The sequence below is a fragment of the Ascaphus truei genome, chromosome 4 (genome assembly GCF_040206685.1).
Source record: "Ascaphus truei isolate aAscTru1 chromosome 4, aAscTru1.hap1, whole genome shotgun sequence".
Taxonomy (NCBI): Eukaryota; Metazoa; Chordata; class Amphibia; order Anura; family Ascaphidae; genus Ascaphus; species Ascaphus truei.
In genome coordinates this window covers 39570203-39592967 of record NC_134486.1, presented here as the reverse complement: position 1 = coordinate 39592967, position 22765 = coordinate 39570203, and the positions used below count along the sequence as shown (strand labels likewise).

The 22765-nt window shown below is 39.7% G+C and overlaps 1 long non-coding RNA gene across 2 annotated transcripts in view; it reads left to right on the top strand.

Annotated features, from left to right (window-relative positions):
- LOC142491928 (uncharacterized) overlaps positions 1–2162 on the top strand; it is a 36718-nt gene extending 34556 nt beyond the window's left edge. For both annotated transcript variants that reach the window (XR_012800593.1, XR_012800594.1), the window contains one exon: positions 730–2162. This is a non-coding gene — a long non-coding RNA (uncharacterized LOC142491928). The remainder of the gene's footprint in view (positions 1–729) is intronic.
- The last annotated feature ends 20603 nt before the right edge of the window (positions 2163–22765 follow it).

Below are 22765 nucleotides of genomic sequence, written 5' to 3'. Positions count from 1 at the left end.
TTTAGTGCCCAATCCGTGGACCGATTTTGGTGGTGGGGGGATGGATTTGGTCTAAAACAGATTTGGGAAACAGATTTGAACTGGTTTGCCCATCCCTACCTACCAGGGCACATTTTACCTTTTGTTTTTTTAAATGATTCTCTCAGGGAACTTCATTAAATTATTATGTAAATGCTTTAGTGCACACATGGCTTCAAATAACGTGTGTTACATCTGTACTTTCTCTTTGGGGGTATTGTGGCTTTAAGTTCAAATGGACTTAATATTTCACCTGGTAACAAAAAAAAATACTGGCTCGGTTTTACAGCAATGTTATGATCAAAGTCATCAACATTGCGCTATAATTAAGCCATAATGCCTGTGGCTACCAGGATATGCCACAGGCATCAAAGGGGTTCATATTTAACTCAAAATATGCCCTCTACCCCTTGGCTACCTAAAATTGCTAGTAAGGCAATCGAGTGCCTTACTAGCCGCTAAAACAAACAAGAGATTAACCCCTACCACTATTTCCCTAGGGAGGCCTAACCACCCTCCCAAGGGCAACTATAACCCTGGTAGTTGCAGGAATAGCCTCCTATCTAAACTATGGTCACAGATGCCCCATTTCTCAGAATTTTTATGTCTACCTGATTGCGGCATGTGTCCTCATGTTTGGTAGGCTCCAGGTGAAAATCCAACCTAGATTCCCAGCCATTCACAATCTGGTATTATATCTTATTTTCTCAGATGTAAAGCTACGCCTGCTATGTAAAATGGTGCGTGAAGATTAAGCAGAAGGAAAAGGACACGTTTGGAATGTTTCAGACCAGACAGGATTCCGAACAACAATTAATGTATTGCAATTCTCTTCAACTTCTCTGATATCTCCGGTATCATAAATGACATAACAAATCAACAACGGTTGCCTTCTGATTCATATCCTGTGAATAAAATAAGAATACAACTGTGTTAAAATTTCATTTTCTATAGTTTCTGGGAATTTCCAGGTTCTTGGTAAGCTCTGAAATCTCAAATTAGAAATGCATTTACCTTGACCTATTACAAATCTGACCAGACAAATGATTTGCTTTATAACATTAAGTGTACCTCAGGATACATACATTCTTTAATTACAGTATCTATTCTGTTTGCATTCCACTCAGTCTGCTGATTCTCGTGATAAGAGAAGTATAAACAGTCTTGACATTTCTAAAGTTACAAGAATTAAAGAAGGAATCCTTTCTGTGTAGAAAATAATCAGACGTTAAGAATTATTTTATTACACCATATTTGATACCTCATTGTAACATCAAATGATGTCTTATTGTATGATCTGTTATGGTGATGCATAGGAAGGAGGATGTGTGGTGCTCTATTTACTGGACCTTATTGTTACTTATTCCTGCTTCTTCTGTGTCCAGTGAGAGGAGTATTGACAATGCAAACCCTACGAGAGACAGAAGTCAGATCTCATGTGGGCCAGAGAATATTTGGAATGGAATACGTGAAACGATTTATGAAATGGGAAAATAATAATAACGTACAGGGAAAGGTGACCAAAGGGAAAGGATAAACAATGGAATAAAACAATTAAAAAATTGAAGCCACTAAATTAAAAAAAAAGACTACACCGTGGATTACAGGGACTCATACGGATAATAATATGCACAAATAAATATCTTACAGTATTTCAATAAACAAACTGTCCTCCCTTATTATTACAAACATGTTTAGTAAACCCACTAAATAGTTGTTGATACGTGGGGACAGATTTTCTTCTTTCGTGAAAATGGTTTTACTTTTCCTTCCTGGACCATATCTACCTTGAAAGTTCTCCTGCACAGATTTAGGTATTAAAATGAGCCTCCTGTAAGAGAGGACTGTTCTTTAAGCTAGCTGTTTATCCTAATGGCTTATGGCAGTATTTGGTTGGCATGGAAGCTTAACTGGGATGTGTAGTGCACTTCACTTAAAATCTCTGCTAGTATTTGAGGCCAGTTTGCTTCTCTATGTGTGGGGTCTTGGTCCTGCCTTAGTCTGTTTTGTTCTCACGTCCACTGTCGTTGAGCTGCTGTACATCCTGGCTGTGCTCCAATGAACATGATTTAGGTTCAGTGACTCTAAAGTGACTATATACCAGGAGTGGTCAACTTAGTGGCCCGCTACACCATTTGAGCTGGCCGGCCCTTCGAGAAAAAGAAGGGGAGGAATTGAGGGGAGAAGAGTGAGATAGAAGAGGGGGAGGAATTGAGGAAGGAGGGGAGTGAGAGAGCGAGAAGGGGGGAGGGAAAAACAGAGGGGAGGAGAAAGGGGGGCAATGAGTGGGGGGAGGATAAGAGCGAAGAGGAGAGAAAGCACAGGGGCGTGTAAAATAAATAGAGGGAGGGCTGCTGACTCGGGGCCCAGGTAGAAACTGTTGTCCTGGGATCTGGGAAAGCTGGTGGTGGCCCTGCCCACTAAACACAGATTACCCTCATCCCCGCCAGTGCACTTCCACTGTTCCCCAATGGCAGCAACAGAGAGGACAGGGGCTCCCCAAAATTTGCTTTCCCATTTTTTGGCCCGCCTGAAAAAAAGGTTGGCCACCCCTGCTATATACTGTATGAAGATATGAAACCGTACTTCTGGTTCTGGGCTTCCTGTCTCTGTTTCCTATTTGTATTTTACTGAAGCCTATTGTTAATATCCCTTCCCTTCTTGCCACTTACTTCTCTCCTTTTCCCTGCCCTTTTCCTGATCTATTCGCCTGTCAGTTCTCTCCTACTGTATTCTTTTCCCAACACGTCTCCTAACTGCTAAACACCAACTGTCCCTATTCTAAAAGTTTGACAGGTGCTTGGCTGTACCCTATAGCTGGAGCTATTTGAGTAAATAGGTCCTTTAATAAATAGCCCTCAACAGAATATAGTTTCAAAGATGATATCCAAAATAAATTAATTAATGAAGAAATGGCTTTGAATGCTCATATGATATATATCAAAAACTACCCAGAGGCCAAGACAAATTTCCCTAGCCAATTCCAATCTGGCTTTTGTCCCAAACACTCCACCGTAACTACCCTGCTAAAAGTTTGCAATGAAATCCAGTGTGGAATGGAACGGGGACAACTCACTGGTGCAGTATTCCTAGATTTTGCAAAGGCTTTTGACACAGTCGATCATGCTATCCTGCTTAACAAACTCCAGAGCTCTGGAATAGGGAAGCATGCTTTAAACTGGTTTCAGTCCTACCTATCAAGAAGATCCCAACATGTGTCCATCTCAGGCTCTAACTCCAACCCCCTGGATATCACCTGTGGTGTCCTGCAAGGCTCTGTTCTGGGGCCCCTACTCTTCTCAGTGTTCATTAATGATCTTCCCACAGCTTGTAAAGAAGCCTCAATACACAAGTATGCAGATGACACAATCCTATATGCACACAGCCATAGCATCTCTGACCTTCAACACATACTTCAGTCTGACTTTTTGAGACTCGAAAACTGGATTTCCCAAAACAAACTGTTTTTAAACACTGACAAGACTGTAACAATGGTATTTGGGACCAAGACTAAATTCTTAAAGCTTCCAGCGACTGAGCTCCATATTAGAACCAATGCTAACCCCTGTCACTAGTTTTAAATACCTGGGCTTATGGTTTGACTCCCACTTAACATTCGGAATGCACATTGATAGCCTGACAACCAAGACCTATGCCAAACTAGGGGTACATTACAGGAACAAATCCTCCCTAAGTCTCCTGGTCAGAAAGCATATCGCACAGCAGATGCTAATGCCAATTATTTACTATGGAGACATAGTATATGGCACGGCACCTCAAACCCACCTTAGCAAACTTGACACCCTCTACAATTCAATTTGTCGTTTTGTTCTCCAATGCAACTACAACACACATCACTGCGAAATGCTCAAAGAACTAGATTGGTCATCACTAGAGTCTAGGCGCAAAGTTCACCTTTCCTGTCTTGCCTTTAAATTCTTTATGGGCAAGCTACCCAGCTATCTGAACAAGCTCCACACCCCTGCCTCACGCAGCACTTATCACCTGAGATCAGACTCCAAAAGACTGTTCATGGTCCCAAGGCTCGACAAAGTATCCGGCCATTCCTCCTTCTCTTACCGTGCACCCCAAAACTGGAACAACCTACCAGAGACTCTCACATCCACCACCAGTTTAAGTTCTTTCAAATCTAAGACTGTCTCACATTTTAACCTGGTCTGTAACTATTTCATTCGCCCATAACATATATTTTCTTTAACTGTGCATGCAATGTCTTGTATATAATGTATACCCTGTTCATTTATGTAACTGTATTTGTAACCATGTATTATGTGTCTTAACTCTGTGCCCAGGACATACTTGAAAACGAGAGGTAACTTTCAATGTATTACTTGCTGGTAAAATATTTTATAAATAAATGTCCATGAAAAGTATTGCGTCATGTAATATATTTATAGTCTTTCAGGACCATTAGGGATAATATAACAATATTGTGTTCATTTTACATGGATTTACTGCATACTGATGGTTCATTGACACTACAGCTGGCACAGTTACATAGCTAGTCCATCCTCAACGGTGTACAGTTTGCTACAGGTTGGTTACTGTTTCATACCTTGGTGCAACTCTCTGCTTTTGTAAGTTACTATATGCATGGGTTGTTTTTCGAATTAACATGTTCAAGTTTATTATCAATGCTTGTGCTTAAAAAAAAGACTGTATCAAATATATTGTATGATATTTAGTGACATAATATATGTGCCCAGGACATACTTGAAAACGAGAGGTAACTCTCAATGTATTACTTCCTGGTAAAACATTTTTATACATACATAATTAAATAAATATATAATGGACAAAAAGCATTCTGCAGTGATAATCTTATGCTGAAATTCTGTAGTCCAGGCTCATACACTTTAATCTTTGATCAATATTTGTGTATTTCTTGGGTAAATCAAAGCACACTGTGTTCTTTATCTGGAGACAATTTTGATTGTGTAATCATACTGAACAAAACATCAGATGAATCACCGATTTATGATGCAAATACAATAGTTCTAACCTCAAATAAAACAAATCGAATCAATTAATAAAACTGATGAAATTATATGAAAATCTACAAAAAAGTGACACAAAGATGAACATCTGAGGAAAACATCTACAGTATCTGAGTTGCTTTAGAATATATTACATTTTAAGTAATAGATGAACAATTAAAAGTCCATGTGCTCTGCTTATTGGGAAAATATTTTTTTTTAAAATTAAATATAGGCAAGTTGTAAGTTTTCTGTGAATCATTTTAGAAACTTTTTTCTCTTTCTGACCACAATAAGCTGTAATTCCAAACAAATAATTGTCAAATTTGAATGTGTTAAATCTACAGTATGTGGAAGTTGAAAACATTTGTGCAATCATTATTTTGTGTATGTGCACTAAGTTCCAATAGCTAATCATGATCATAATAATTCACGTTGTGCAGTATAATAAGCAGATAACTGTACTTTATTAGAATGACACAAGCTGCATGCTGCATGCAGCAAAACTGGAAATGGAATCATACTGTAGCTATCAATGACATAGTTCCGTGTCACACCTTTGTGATGGGACAAAATGTAAACAGTGATTCTGCATGCCCTTCTGAATGCTATGACTGGTTTCACAGGACTTCTGCACATGGGCATCCTTCTAAGGACACATCAACGCTCTGTGTACAGTAATGATTATTCAACAGTTAAGACTTGATCCTGACTCACATGTGCACTGCTCTTAGACCCCACTTGTTGTGATTACAGTAATCAGCAACATCTAATGTCAGTTAGTGAGACAACGAATGTTATTAAAATTGTGTTTTCCTACACTGAAGGCAATACAGTATGTCCTTTTCCGCAATTGGCGCGTACTGTCCTCCTAAAACCTCTTTGGTTTCTCTAAAAAGCCTGCATTATTTAATTAATATAATAAACTGTTTCAGTGCAAACATCCTTTTAGTCAGCGTGACACTATTTATGTTCATAACTTGAGGGAAAAGTTTTGAAATGAAATCGTAATATTTGTAAGATATGTGCATCGCCATAATTTAATGGCAAAGGCTTTGATTAGCTATTAAGAAATAAAATTGTGTTTTTCATTTGATTTAATTCTTTTTTTAAGTGGTTATACCAGTGGATATTTTGGCCTTTCTCCAAAGTGATATAATTGCATTGTCTTAAGTGGATATTTTTTAACAGCGCCTTATAAAATTCTCCATTTATTTGGCCTAATATGGTTTATTTTAAGACTTTTTCTTTACTCCTGAAATCAAATTATGCAGCATTTGGGTGAGTTACTGGTGAAGCCTTTCATAACAAATGATGCTCACATTTTAGAATTATTTTATATTTATATGACTGAATTTTGCAGTGTTCATTAACGCCATTAACATTTTCAAAGAGAAATTCATGTTTCTGTTTTTAACCTAGATTTATACATTGGTTTGATGCATACAAAATACACAATGTTTCAATAGTAGATTCCCATATCATTAGACACATCTATTAAGGGCGTGGATAATCTATCATTGAGCAACACAGGAAACACTTGGTAGCTGTTACGCTACATGTTTTTACGTGGAGGACTAATTATTTTGGCAAAACAGTGAGCATCGAGCAGCAGAACGGAACTTTCGCGAGACTGAGTGACGTCATCACGTCAACACGTCCTGCAGAGGTACCAGATGAACGCAGAGGACGGGAGTTGCCGGGGTTGGAGAGGAGTTTTCATCTGAGGCCGTGACTGTCTACAACGGAGTACAATATAAGAACTTTTGAGCCCCAAAGTACCGTGAGTACTAAGAGCACATTAGGTGCAGAGAGAGACCCGAGAGGGTTCCCTTAAACAGGGAGTATATCCGGTCCTAGGAGACTTTGGGCACTATCAACAGTGCAAGTGCTGAGTGTGACGTCACTAGAGCCTACGGCGACTTATACTATGTGTATACAACATCCCACACCAGGATAACAACAGAGGTGTATATGGATATCGTTAGAGACTGTTAGAAGACCAGCAGAATATTATTAGCCCTTTATGAGTGTGAGATACTCTGAATTCTCAACCGTTTTATGAGAACTCACAAAGTGTGAGTTTTTTACCTACTATTATTGGATTATATATTTTTTATTAAAACTGTGTTACACTATTTGTGTGTTTCTTATCTTCCTTTCTACATGTAATGCAACGTACGAAATATCACTTGGCTGTGAAATACGTGCTGCTGGACGTTCCAGATTCTCTACACTGTTCCAGATCCCAGAGTGGATACAAGGCTTGAATTTATCTCAACGCTGTGAGTGCATATCGTACCTCTTATGGGTCAAATTGTCAGAACATACTACCCTATGTTCTTCTTTCTTGTCTCCACTTGCGTCTAGGTCAATCTTTTGGAAATCTTTCTTTACCAGCCTGTGGAGCGGTAGACCTTTTGGCAGCAGACTGAGTCAGGGAAAGTTAGATTGTTAGGGTTTATACCCTCCACTATATGTGGTAAATATATCATTTAATAATCTCTGTGTGATTGCGCTAGGTGTATTTCTTTTTTGTACATCTATTAACATATGCATTTATTTTAGTCATGTTTTACTATTATTATCATTTAATTGTAAAGCGCTAATATATTCCATTGTGCGGTATAATAGGGGTACAGAGATGTATTTATTACATAAGCAGTTACAGTACATACAAATACAAATAAGGACAAACATGCACAAACAATACTCAGAGGTATTGAGGGCTCTGCTGGTGAGAACTTACAGCCTAGAGAGAAAAAGAGACAATGTTGAAACAAAAGGAAAAGCCAGGACAGCATGCATGAGTGAATTACAGATGTAGCCGTTATTCGAACATTTCACCCGTTGTATACCTGGGCATACCCATGTCATTTTACGTGATTTCTTACAACTTTACCGCGTTAAGACGTGTGTTGACTAGTGTTTATATCGAGTGCAGAAAATAGCCCCTGTACTCCCCTGTATACCCACCTTTTTGTTGTTGCGCCCCCCCTTTTTTTGCCCCCCCCCTTGTATTGTTCCACTTTTTTCCCCACACACACCCCATATTGTAGTTTTCCATGTGTGGTATTGTATGCTTTTTTTAATTCATTTGTGCATATATTAAAACTTACCTTATTGGTTCTATACCAGTGATCTGATTTCTTTATATAGGGAGTGCTGGACTATTCAGTATTTTGTAGTGTTTTTATCGAGTGCATAAAATATCATTTTAGAGTTATCTGCAATACCGTCAACAAAATCAAGTGGGCGATCGCGAGTTGTTATCTTAAAAATCTAATAGCAATTCAACCTGTCTTTTATTGCCGTACAATACTTCAAGTGTGTGTAATTGTAATTTTAAGATTAACGTTACGTGTTCATACTGTATAGTGTACAGGGGAAAGTAGTCTTTTCTAAGGCTCCCTAGCCATACACAAATCCTCTAACTGTAGAAGATTAAAAATATTAGCACACACAACAAAAAGTATTTTTAACGAATTAAATGTTTGATTTGTACAGGATAATAAAGGAAAAAGGAATAATTATGTTGCTTCTTCTTTCGAATGTAAAATAATTTTTCCGCACATGCGTGTATGTCTAATTGGAACCTTGTTGAAACGCATATGCGTGACATGACATTTATGCGCATGCATGTATGTCTAATTGGAACCTTGTTGAAACGCATATGCGTCATCATGTTTATGCGCGTGTGTGTATGTCTAATTGGAACCTTGTTGAAACGCATATGCGTGTCATCACATTTATGTGCGTGCGTGTATGTCTAAGTGGAACCTTGTTGAAACGCATATGCGTGTCATCACATTTATGCGCATGCGTCTATATCTAATTGCCTAACAAACAAAAGCGAATAAGTCCTTCAAGGGGATTTGCGAGAATGACTTCACATTCAATGTGAATTTCAAGTCTGAAAACAAAAAAACAAAAAGAGGCATCCCGTTTTTTTTCCTCACATGGGCTTATGGAATGAGTGATTTTAAGAAACCATTATGTGAAGCATGTTTTTTATAATTGATAAATTTTTGCGTTTCTTAAAATCACTTGCTTTTTAATTCTACTGTACTGTATACTGTACGAGGTGGCATACTATAATTTTTAAACCATTTTTAAACCAAAGTTAAACCATGAACACACCAAAAAGTATATTTAAAGAATGAACAATTTTATTTGTACAGGATAATAAAGGAAAAATGAATATTACAAAGATACAACGTCGCCTCTTCTTCAAAATTTACAATCTTGTCCTTATCTTCTTCGTAATGGCTGCATTGCATTCTATTGTTCTTTTGTATTGAGAGAGGGTAGGATTAGGGCAAATTACTGACTGTTATTACAGTATGCACAAAGTACAATAAGTTTGCATATCCCCCCCCCTTCCTGTAGTCCTGCATCTCTGAAAGAAAAAATAATTTCACCAGGATTAGTGCATTAAAGGTCTTGAGTATTTCACAATATTGGACTACAGTATAACTACTGTCTAACTATACGTAACTGTATAACTACAGTATATGCTGTAACTATATACTGTATACAGTATAACTACAGATGCCGCCACGAGTATTAGAACTCTTGCCTTGGAAATTCTGGGGCAGTCTCACAGTAAATGCCTCAACATTGCCGCAACATTGCCTCAACATTTCTGTGAGATTCTTAATGGGCCATCGGATTAACACAGCATGGGTCCCTGCAGTCCCATTCAGTTTGAATCAGACTGCAGGGACCCCCCGCTGTGTTAATCCTAAGGGCCATTAAGAATCTCACAGAAATGTTGAGGCAATGTTGAGGCAATGTTGAGGCATTTACTGTGAGACTGCCCCAGAATCTCCCATAATTTCCCTGGTACAAGTGTACTAATACTCGTGGCTGTTATGAAGGGTCGGATGTCAGTTATTGCACGCACTGGCTCCTGTGAGTGAAATCGTGCATTATTCTTGCCCCTTTTTTGCACAGGCTTGATTCAAGTCGATGGCTGCTTCTCCCACTGGCACGTTGTTTATGTCCAGCAGCAACACTACCTCTTCACAACACTACTGGACCAACCTAATCTACCATGATACTATCTAACATAACACTAGTAGATCCTTGACTTTCTTTTGTATTTCTTTTATATTTTGCCTTATGTATATCCCAAGCATTTTTTTATTCTCCTACTGTATTTATTGACCTCTACCACCTCTGTTAGGAGACTATTCCACGAATCTACCACCTACTCAGTGAAATAGTACTTTCTCACATTTCCTTTTATCCTTCTACCCATCAGCCTCAGAGCAGACCTGGTGTAGCACTGTTTTGTAAATTTGTCCCATGATAGTTGGCATTAAAATGTTGCCCAGAGATGACTTTTAAAAGTAAATAAAACAAAACTTAAACACCCTTTGGGTTTTAAAGCTAACACCCAGAGCAGGGGTAATACCATTTTTCACAATGCACTCATCCCATTTGTTCTTTTGTATACAAAGCTATTCCACAACTGGGGTCAAAGCATAGAGGTGGCTTATTCTGCATTCACGTTTTGACCTTGTTCATACTTACAGAAACCATACATGTAACTGTCAAGTTGGTCAATAACCTAATCCACTCATCAATATTACACACTTTCTTGTTTATTAATATGTGATTAAAAATGTATATGATGAAAAGATATTGACTGCAGCTGAATTTTGCAACAAGAGCAATTATGATTTCAAAGTCTAATCACTACATAAGCTGTTTAAAACAGTTCAAGTCGATAGTCCATTTCTCACCAAGGTTTATATTAAAAAGTATTTGAATTTTGTTTGCTTTATAATACAAATACTTAACAAAGTCAATGTGTCCATTTAGGGTTAGAACTCCAAACTTTAAAGTTGATTGAGAGGTTCCAACTTTTAAAGAAACTTTAGATTCTGCAAAATTCGAACCAAGACCCAAAAAAGACTGAACTTGGAATCGTTTTTTTTTAGTGTTTGGTGGGGTGTTTTATTTATTTTTTAACCTAGACACACTTTCACAAACAACAAAACTTTTCCCACCTCTTTCAAGCATGCAATAGTTATATTCGTTGCTGATCGGATCTCTCCGCTGGCAGCCGCCATCTTTAAAGGTCCTCAGCCGCAGGGAACCTTGCGCGGCCCCCGCTCCAATGCCATTTGTGAGGGTGTGCAGCACGACACTAAGTGCGCGCGCCAGCGGCCCGGACACATTTTTACATTTCCTGCGGGATTTTTCAAAATATGATTCCTGGCTACTGGCGGGTGCGCTGAGAGCCCTGCTGCGTGCATGCTCAGGCACGCTCAGAAATGGTCTCAGGGTGGTGGCCGCGCGAGGTGCCCTTTGGCTAAGGACCTTTAAAGATGGAGGCAGCCAAGGAGACCTTTAAAGATGGCGGTGGTCGGCAGGAGATCTGATTGACGGCGAGATGTTCAGCGCCCAGGAGTCCTGCGGTGAGTAGTCCTGGTGGTGACTTGCAATGCGGCAGAGCGCCGGCGGCGATTTGGTTGCCGCCACACAGCCAAAAGTCCTTGACCGTATTTACGGACACAGCTTAGAGATGGTATGGCTAAGGGATGGGTTACAGTGCATTTAGGTTAAAGACACACTAGCATCGCCTGGCAGTACTACGACCAATGCTAAAACTCTTTTTTTTATGACTGCGGAGCCCTCACGCTCACTTGTGGTGACCGTATCCAACACACAAAATGTAAATCATTGTCAGGGATTTAGAACTAACTTCTCGCGGTCACAGGGAGTGTGAGTTTTGCTGCATCTGTATGAGAAGAAAATAAAGAATTGAAGAATGTACAATTTAAAGATGTACAGTAGAGGCAACGTTTATTCTAACATTTGCCGTAAACTAGCCGGGTTACATTCTGGGTATGTGCTGGGTATGTGCTGGGTATGTTCTGGGCTAGTTTGAGGCACGTTTAAGGTATTTCTGCATTGACTAACAACCCATAGGTTTAACACAGCAGGGATCCCTGGCAGTCCAATTCAGTTTGAATGGGACTGCCAGGGACCCCCGCTGTTAATCTGATAGGCCATTAATCAATGCAGAAATGCTGGGGCTAGTTTAAGGAAAGTTTAAGGCATGTATTCAGAATGTACCTGGGTGTTTCCTGTTTTTTTTGGGGAATTGCCACTGGTTTTTGTTAGAATAAGAGTTGGCTCTACTGTAGGCAGAAACTGGTGGGTGCAGCAGAGGGTGATAAGTGGGTTCTTCAACCACTAGGGAGGGCGTAGAATAGGAGGATCCAATGCGCACTCACATCCAGATGATATAAAAATAAAAATAAAAGAGAAAACACAATAGTGTAATTCTGTATATATTCAGTATAGATAAAGATGGTAATGCACTCACATTTAGTAAGATAAAGCAGGCATCTCGGTTAATCAGTTTAACCAAACTGTAGTAGAGAAACGTAAGGAGTCAGGGTACTTCTTATATGGTCTCTGACGGCAGGATATTCCCAATTTCTCCCAGGCTCACAGGCAGCAGGATATTATGCAGATATAGAGAAATAAACACACAGTGGGGGTCATGCACTAAGCAGTGATAAGTGGGTTTTCTGGGTGCTATGCACAAAGCAGTGATAAGTGCTTTTAAGTGAGATACATGCCTTTATAGAGTGATACTGCCTGTTGTGAGATTCACAAAGCAGTGATAACAGTGCAGCATCGTGCTATAATGGCATTTTTCACTGCTTTATGAATCTCATAGCAGACATTATCACACTATAAAGGCCTTTATCTCACTTAAAAGACTTATCACTGCTTTGTGAATCTCACAGCAGACAATATCACGCTATAATGGCTTTTTATCTCACTTAAAGGCACTTATCACTGCTTAGTGCATAACCCCCATAGTGTAATACTGTATATATAGATATAAATTATATAACCATATAGTGTATCAACTCACATTGTGTGTATAGGTAATACGCCTTTAAGTTGTTAAAGTAACCAATTCTTATATGGTCTCTGACGGCAGGATATTCCCAATTTCTCCCAGGCTCACAGGCAGTATGATATTATGCGGATATAGAGAAATAAACACACATAGTGAAATACTGTATATATAGATATAAATTCTATAGCCATATAATGTATCAACTCACATTGTGTGTATAGGTAATACACCTTTAGGTTGTTAAAGTAACCAACTTTGGATGTCGTCTGGAATCACAGGGAAAATCCCAAGCAAAAAAGAGGAAAAGGATGCAGGAAAAGGTAGAACAAACTTTATATAAATAAAAAGCACTTACAGAGCTGAATACAAAAAAAGATAAAGACCCCTGAAGAAGTCCTTTCGGACGAAAACGCGTTGAGGCAACCTTTTAGAGCCAGCTGCTGACAATCTATAGACTTTGAGGCGCTGTCGGAAGCTCTGTACCCCCTCAGTGTGGTATTCCCGGGTGCATGGCCAGCACTAGGTTTTACTGAGAGTGGGGTTACATGTTTTGGACTACCTTGGGTTATTTTTTTGTATTCAGCTCTGCAAGTGCTTTTTTATTTATACACAAGGAAAGATATAATACAGGATGGGATGGTACTGTACAGTAGATAACAAATGACAGGTTGTGGTTCATTAAATGCCTGAGTTATCAGGTAGATCTTGAGCCTGTTTTTATAGATTTCCAGAGGGGGGGGCTCTAGATCTGTATGAGAGAGACTGTTCCAGACAGGGGGAGCATCGTGGCTAAAAGCTCAGGCCCCAAAAGGGTCCTTCATCTGCAGATCAAAGTGAGCAAATGGGAGTGTAGCGAACCAGAGGCTCTTTCAGATAGCTGGGACCGTGGTCATGTAGTGCTTCAACAAGCCAATATTGAAATAAAGATGCCATTTTACAGGGGTATGAGGTTTGAAAGTGTGCTGGACCAAGAAGAGGTATCATACTACCAATTTTTTTCTCATCCTTTTATTCTCTTTTTAAATTTTCATATTAAGTAAGCAAACCAATGCACCAACTAATCTATTATATTAACATTATAGTAAATGTACATTTATATAGGTTTCAAAAAGAACCAAAATATGACCTCTTCGCAGCTGCAGATTTCTGCCGACATTGGTACCTACAGCGCTGTTGAGTTGCGACTATGCTCTCATTTACATGTGAATGCAGAGTATTATTTATGATGCTTACCATGGGATGTTCAGCTTCCTGAAACAGGAGTGTGGCTTGTAAGTTAACACTGAGACTTCTTCAATATGCAAATCAAAATATCCCTTTCAAATAAAAACTTACAGACTGCGTAAGAATATTAGAAACAAAAATATCTGTTTTGTTTTCTGTTAGAGGTAAGTAGAGGTAAAGGTAGAGGTTAGAGGTAAGCCTCAGCAATGTTCATCACGATAACTATTATCTTCCTCCTGGGGTTCCCAAGGCAAAATTATATTGGTAAAGCAAAAAAAAACTTATCTAAGTCTAAGAATAAACACAATTGTGGGAAATGTGTAAATATTCAGAATCAAGTTGGTTACTTAGGAAATGCCAACAAAGTGTTCCAAGAACTGTACTTTTACTCCTGGGTTTTTAATTCAAAGTATTGGTAGAGAAGCTGGCACTGTATTATTTAGTGATGTGATCCTTATTATGCTCCATGGTGTATTCGGCGACATTTCTAAAACACTAAGGTCTCACAGATTGTCAGTTATCTTGCATTCATTCAACTTTTTAATTTCAATGTGTTAAATGCCCGAGCTGCTGATAGAAAACTTATAAATGAATCCACCACTAGCTTATGAAATTGAATGTATCTTTCTAGTAGACATCAAAGCTAAAGGGCTGTGTTTAACCATTTCATTGTTTCAGGAACCGAATTAATCATATTGTGAAATTCTGAGGAACCCCAACCCCTCTAATAGCGCGTCTGAGATCAGATGCATTATAAGGAACCCCAACCCTCTCTAATAGCACGTCTGAGATCAGATGCATTGTAAGGATGCCCAACCCTCTCTATTAGTGTGTCTGAGATGAGATGCATTGTAAGGAACCCCAACCCTCTCTAATAGTGTGTCTGAGATGAGATGCATTGTATATTCTTCTGTATTTGGTACAATTTTCAAATGGCCTGAAAATTGCAGGGAACCCTTTAGGAAACCCCTGTTTAAAAACACTCCTAAAACAGAAATCATTTTTTACATTACATTATTCAGGGGTCTCCAGAGCACGAACTCTATGATCTTACCTCTGGTAGACACTGGCTCTTGGCTTAGTTTTTTGTAAATGACTAGTAGAATAACAGAATGAACTGATCAATAAGAGGAATGCAATTACAGAAAAACAAATACACAGAGCCACTAGCGCACCGAGAAAAAAATAGCCAAGGATCTACAACCAACCCTAAAAAAAGATGTCGAATTGAAAGAATTTTTTTCACAACCACCCATAACCCTCTTTCAAACAACCACCAAACGTGAGACAACTTATCGTTAAGAGCCCTTTGACACAGCTCACAGATCATAGCACATTTCCATGCCAACGTATAATATGTGACACATGCACACACATTCTAACTACAGACAGGATATCTACAGCACACACATCAGGAGTACAGTATAACATTCTAGAATACTTACAAGTGCCTCCTTCAACCCTGTATACTTGATAAAATGTTATAGAAATGGAAAAAGAGGTACATCTTGACAAAGGTTCGGAACGGACTGAAATGTTGATATTTGTACAGTAAATGTTATGATCTTTGGAAGACCAGTGGAGTGCCTCTTTTTCCATTTCTATAACACCGGTGGCTCCTATGGAATAATAATATTTTCACATTATTCCTATCCATATCAACCAGCGAGATCATTGTTGCTGTGCACCCGTGCCGATTTGTAACCTGGTATCGTGAGTGCGCCTCTATTTGGACTACTACATGATAACATGTACACAATGATCTGATGGTTGATGCTATATAGGTGAAACCGGACAAACAGTAGAAAACTAATAAATATGCACTGTCACACCATTTATCGGGGGGGAAAAAACAGATAGACCTGTGGGACTACACTTCTGTAGCCTTAATCAGAATAGCAAGGACACAAAAGTAACAATTAACAAGTGAAATGTCAGAACATAGAGAGAAAGAAAAATATGGGATTATAAGGCTGCGCTTATAGTGCCTGGCGACGCGACGTTGCTCCAAAACAAATCAATTGACCGTTGAAAGCGCTTATAGTAAGTGCGACGGCAACGGAGCGACGGAGCGGCCAAAAATTTTGAAGCCGGGTAAATTTGATTTTTTAGAGACAGTCGCATTCGTGACGTCACTGGCTTTGTCGCCAGCGACATCGCTGAAAACCAAATTACAATTTTTGCTAATGGCGACAGCGACGGGTGATGTCATCGGTCGCGTCGCCGTCGCCAGCACTATAAGCGCGGCCTAAAGGAATGCAAAGTTGTGATACAGAACTCAACTTGAGCAAAAGGTTCATGTCTTATTATGCTATATTAATATATTATAACATTGTACCTTTACTTTAATGCAAACGAGCTATTTAATGAGGTTTCCCAAAATACAGTCTTGTTTTCTACCATAGCCCAGACATCACACCTCTATTGTATTTCCTGACCCATTGACAGCTCCTTTTTTTTTTTTTACAGTGCTGTGTTAGGCTGCAGGCTGCGGCCCTAGTGTGTTCGACAGCGCACGGCTCGGCGTGTGCATGCAAGTACAGTGTGGGAGTTTGAGCTAGCTGAGAATGTGTGTGTTATTCAATTTCTGACTGGTAGCAGTTGTTTGGAAGTTGTAGTGGGAGCGCCCCAGTTCAAACAACCTCCAAGCAGTTGTTTGGAGGCTGGTGGCACCTCCCCCCAGAGCTCACTCCTCCTCACCTTTTTAACTTGGGAGGTCTTTTCACTTTGCTGCAAAGAACAGGATCTACTATGGTTCTTTCCCCTCATACAGAGGTAAAGGGAAGGGTTCACAGTGTAGTGTAGGACCTGCATTAATTTTGGTTATACCTTGACGTTTGGTATGCAGGCTTACAACGCTTTGGCCAAAGGGTTTAACTAAATAATCAAGTAAATATTATTATTGAAGTATTTAAACGTTATACTTATTACTTTATATGTTTTGTCAATTGGATGTAGCATTGGGGACCCCTGTCTTTTGTTGTATACAAGTACCGCCCCTCATTAGGGCTGGGCCCAGTAAGTACCTTCGCACGCATTTGGCAGCCGTGCTGTACTTCCATTTTTTCAAAATATAAGTAAATTGTGTTTACAACTTGAGACAGAGGCGTGGCCACGCCCCCCTCCGGCGGTTCAGCCAATGAGGCGAACCAGCCGCGTGAGGTCATGACCACGCCCCCGCAAAAACTCTGCCACCTCCCCCCCGTCACATTCTTTGACTCTCCCCACAGACCTCAGATTGCAGTGAAGCGCTGTGCACGCACTTGCTACAGTGCACACTGGGACCGCAGCCTTACAGCCACCATTTGTCAGGACACCTCGAACCTCCATTCTAATTCCTAACACATTTACATTTCCCTTTTTTTGCTATGGCACTTTTGTATCACACCAATTAACATTTGTATATTCACTCATACTGGGATGGTACATTGTATTATCTGGCTGAATATGAGACCCTAATGGTTCCAAAAAGCTTGCACTCTTTATAACCAGTAGAGGTAAAAGGTATCACTTCTACCTTACTTTTGTATGAATTAATGCTTTTTAGCTGATCCTTAAAACTCAGAATAGGTTGGGGGCTAATTTTTAAATTGGACACCTCCATACCCTCTTTCTCCCCATCCCCTCACCCTCTTCCATTCACTTTTTCTTCCCATTTCCTCTATCTCTCCCCCACTCCCCTCTCTCTCCCCATCTCCCTTTTCTCTCCCCCATTCCCCGTATTTCCCCATCCTCCCTTTATCCCCCATCTCCCATCTTTCTCTCCCATCTCCCATCTTTCTCTCCCATCCCCTCTCTCTCCCCATCTCCCTTTTCTCTCCCCCATTCCGCCTATTTCCCCATCCTCCCTTTATCCCCCATCTTCCCTCTTTCTCTCCGATCCCCTCTCTCTCCATACCCCCTTTCTCTCCCCATCCCCCTCTATCACCCACACCCCCCATCTATCTCTTCGCTTTCCCCTATCTTCACTTTCCCCTCTCTCTCTCCCATTCCCCTCTCTTTCTCTCCCACATCCCATCTCTCTCATCCGATTCCCCTCTTTCTCTCCTCCATCCCGTCTCTCTCCATACCGCTCTTTCTTCTCTATTCGCTAACTCTCTCTCCCCCATCCAATCTCTCCATTCCCCCTCTCTCCCCAACCCCCTCTCTCTCCTTTCTCTTACTAATCTGGAAGAGGTTTGGGGCTGTGGGGCAATCTGGTAGGTAATGTGGGGTCATTAGGTGGTGGTGATTGGGGTGGTGAAGTGATTGGGGAGGTGGTGATTTGGGCTGTGGAGTGATCAGGGAGGTGATTGGGGCTGTGGGGCAATGGGGCAGGTTATTTTGGTGATGGGGACTCACCTCATGCTTGCTGTCTGCTTTCAGCAAGGTTTTCATGCAGCCTGTGACAATGTGACAATGGGAAGCATGGATTGCTACCCTTTCAAAGCCCTCATGATCTTTTCAGAATTTTTAGAGAAGTTGCGCCATTCTCAAGGGGAAATTGTTTCACCTTTTTTCAGGGAACACGATCTGAACAAAAAAGGAAAAACTGGCACGATGTTCTCAGACTTTTATAAGTGCCACTTATAATCAGGAGGGCTTTGAAAGGGTTTCAATCCATACTTCTCAGTCATTCACACTAACATGGCATATTTCTAATACTGCTGCGAGCACGTTTATCCTAAAACAAACCCGAAAATTTTCGGGCACGTTTGCCGCTGGTCATGGGTCTTCTCCGCGCGGCCCGAAAGCAGCCCGAAAACAGCTGACAACAGCTGATAGCGCTAATAGCGCTAGACAAAGAAAGCGCTTAGCGCTGAACAATGGCGCGCTTGCGCTAGACAATGGCAATGCCCGGCAATGCTCGCAGGCGCACAAAACGGCCGGGAAACGGCCGGGAACGGTCCGCATCATCCCACGATTTGCCCGCGATTTATAAAATCGCGGGGAAAAGGCCGCAGAAGAATAAAAGCGGCCGCCACTGTAGCAATAGAAACAAATTCCCCTGGAGGTGCAGGAAGACTTTCAGGATAACATAGTTGTGATTCATCCCCCTGATGATGTGAATTGAAGGACACTATCTGAACAAAAGAAGAAAAGAGAAAAAGGTCCCGTTCTTTTCTGTTCGTTCTGTTCTTTTCTGTTCACGTCATTCCAACTACCTGATTCCAAAAGTCTTCCTACAGCTAATGGGAAATGTTTCATTGCTATTAGGAGCAGCAGCAAACATATGAGATATAATACAAACATACAAACAAACACACCCATTACTATCTAATGCAGGGGTGCGCAAAATGGAGGGCGCAACATTTTGTAAGGGGGGCACCGAACCGAGCCCCACACTTACAGAGGCCTTGTGCTCTTCCCCGTAACATTTAAATTGATTGCCAGGGGAGAGCATGTGACCTCTTACCTTGCCTCCGGCTCCTCCTCTTGCATCTTCTGATAGCAACGATGCGTCACTGTGACAACATGACGTCACATGACGCCATGACGTCGCAGAGATGAGGAGATGCCCGGAGAGCAGGTAAGAGGGCAGGGGGGCACGACTTAAAAAGTTTGTGTATCCCTCATCTAAAGAAAACAGCTTTCAGAGGCACTGTGTTCCTGAAGCATGGCTTTAAAATATATTGTAAATATGTTTCGTTATACATTTATTTTTAGCTCATACAGAAAAAACAGCTGATGATTTTCAGTTATCAGTTGATATAATTCTTGCAATGACAAACATTTAAAATCCCTCATTATGATTGGTGCAGCAAGGCACTTTATCTCACTGGCAACAGCCTGGTGGTGTAAACACACACAAAAAAGAATTGTCTGGCCCATACACGGGACATGAATGCATCCTTCAGATAGGTCCATCAGCCATCATTATCTCACCAAGTACAGCCGTCTGGTGCAAACAGAACCAAGGCCAACAATAATATTCAGCAAACGAATATTAAACTTTACCTATCAAGTGTTTCAATTAATCAAAAGATAAATTATGATTTTCTTGTTTTCATAAAGGAGTTTTAGACCGATTCTTTCATTTTTACACAACAGTATAGAAGCTGTATTAACACTAACACTGCCTAGTCTAGCTCTGCACCAACTTGCATTCTAGCTAGTCAAGATTATATTAAAGAAATGGGGAGATGCATTTTCAAGGTGGGGTCAAAATGGAAACTGTTGCTAAACTTGCATTAGAGATAAATCCTGTAAGCAGCTTCACAGCTGCAAACATTACATTCATGTTACTAGGCAAACATTAAAAAAATACATTGTTTAGTCAGAAGGTTTATAGAGCAACTAAATGATGGTTATTTTCGAAACCAATGAATCAGTACTCCTGCTATATCTGACACTCTTAATAAAGGAAGCAAAGTAATGATTTGATATCAGGGAATTGATTTTGCACTGTCATGTCCTTCTGAAAAAGGATCCAAAACTATATGTAATAATTTAAGAAAGCATCAAAAACCTTAAACCATGGAAATGTATAAAAACAATTATTTGCACGTAACCTATTTTCTGCCAGAGATACCGGCAAAGTATTGTGAAACAGAGAATTATAGATCCCCTTTGCAGCAAAAGGATAAAAATGAGGTAGGGAATGGGGAACTTCAGGATTTAGTGACATAAAAACCTTATAGTGAAGGGACTTCTTAATTATTTTCTCATGCTAATTATGAATAACACACACACACACACACACACACATACACACATACGTATTTAAGGGTTGCTCGTGTAATATGAGCTTGACACAAAAGGTGGCAAATGTGCTAATTTGCATGTCATTTCCCAGAATCCCTTGCTGCAGTGGAAGTGCTGTGTGCTGGGCGATAATGGTGAAAGACAGGGTTGCAGACCTGTCTAAGACATGCAAATGAACATACAGTAATATTTACAGTTGCTATATATATATATATATATATATATATATATATACATATACGTGTGTGTGTGTGTGTGTGTGTGTGCGTGCGTGCGTGCGTGCGTGCGTGTGTGTGTGTGTGTGTGTATCACCCCACCTTATCTTCATCTCTGTTTTAATTTAATTTAAAAAAAAATTATGCCTTTTCCAATCTGTGTTTGTCATAGAATTCTTTGTATATCAGTATTGCTGATCTGAAGGAGAGAGGGAAACTCTCGAAAGCTTGTCCTATGATATCAATTGTTAGTCCAAATAAAAAAGGTTTCACCTAATACTGAAGTACTAATTTATTCTGCACTATGTGAATATATATATATATATATATATATATATATATATATATATATATAGATGAACAGCCGGCACTCCAATGAAGCATAATAGGGTAGGTGCATGTCCTATAATAAGTAGATAAACATACAATACCGTTCGCACGGGAATCAGCAGACAGCACTCAGGTTAAGATTTGTAGAATATATATTGTAGAAAAGACACAAATCACCAACATTTCGGACCCACAAACGGGACCTTCCTCACCTACTGCAGTGATGGAATGAAATGCCCAAACTTTTTGCTAATTTTTTAAAAGCTCATCCATTTTATAATAAAAGTGCACAAAAATAATAAATAGACAACAAGAAGGGATAAGTGTTTGCTGGGTTTTGGCTCATACTTTGTTTGGATTCAAAAATATGTTCCGAGGTGCGATTTGGAGTTTGATTAGTATGCCGAAGTTTGAAACTGCTCAATTCAAATTGAACGCCCAAATTCAAGAAGTTTGGATTTTGAACCCATGAACGTGTCCATCATTAGGTGGAATGATCATAAGGTGCCTTGCAACTTAGCACTGCTTAGTAAATACGACCCTATATCGTGCACACTGAATAAGTAAGTAGAAAATTGAATTTTTGGGGCATAGTTCATTGTGATATTGTCTTTAACTATGAGTTTTGCACTGGAAGCCTGTAATATTAGGGAGATCCATTACAAATGCTTCTTTGTACAGCGCTCGGTGTTGGAGAGAGACTGGGGAAAGCTCATCAGATAAAAACAGAGCAAAATGTTTAATTAATAAAGTGTTGTATATAACTCTTATAATCTTTGTAACGAACATTTTTTAAACAGCCTTCATTTTAAAGTCATGTTAACAATGGATGAAATGAAAATTATTTCTTTATTTAAACACCTCATTCCCATGCATCATTTAAGAGATGAAAATTTCAAATTCTCATTAAAATAACAAATGTGATACATTTTTACTGTAGACCAAAGAACAGTTGAATAAATCATCGAACCTAGAGAAGAGCTCCCCTCATCTCCGTGACATCTGTCTCTGCCCAGTGTCATGCTTTAAAACTAACAACTTGGTTGCATATTCTACAAGATTTATAAATTAAAGAAGCCCTCCCCGTTTAAGTAATTTTCTTAAAATCCCAGTGTCTGGCAGTCCTACTATTTGCTTAGTAACTATAATGGGCGTATTTTTCTGACTATAGTGAATATAAACTGACAAGCTTTCGGGCAATCTGAATGCATAATTAATAGGGGCATAAATTAATATGATCAGGCCTTTATTGGGTGCCATTTCTTCTGAATCTACAAAAGAGGTATGGAATAAAACATGGCTATGTTCTTAGATCTGATAGACATCAATATGTAATGCATATTATCCTCAGCTTTCTCGTGTTGTCTGCCTATGACAGCACTCAAGCTAATTGAAATTTTTATCTT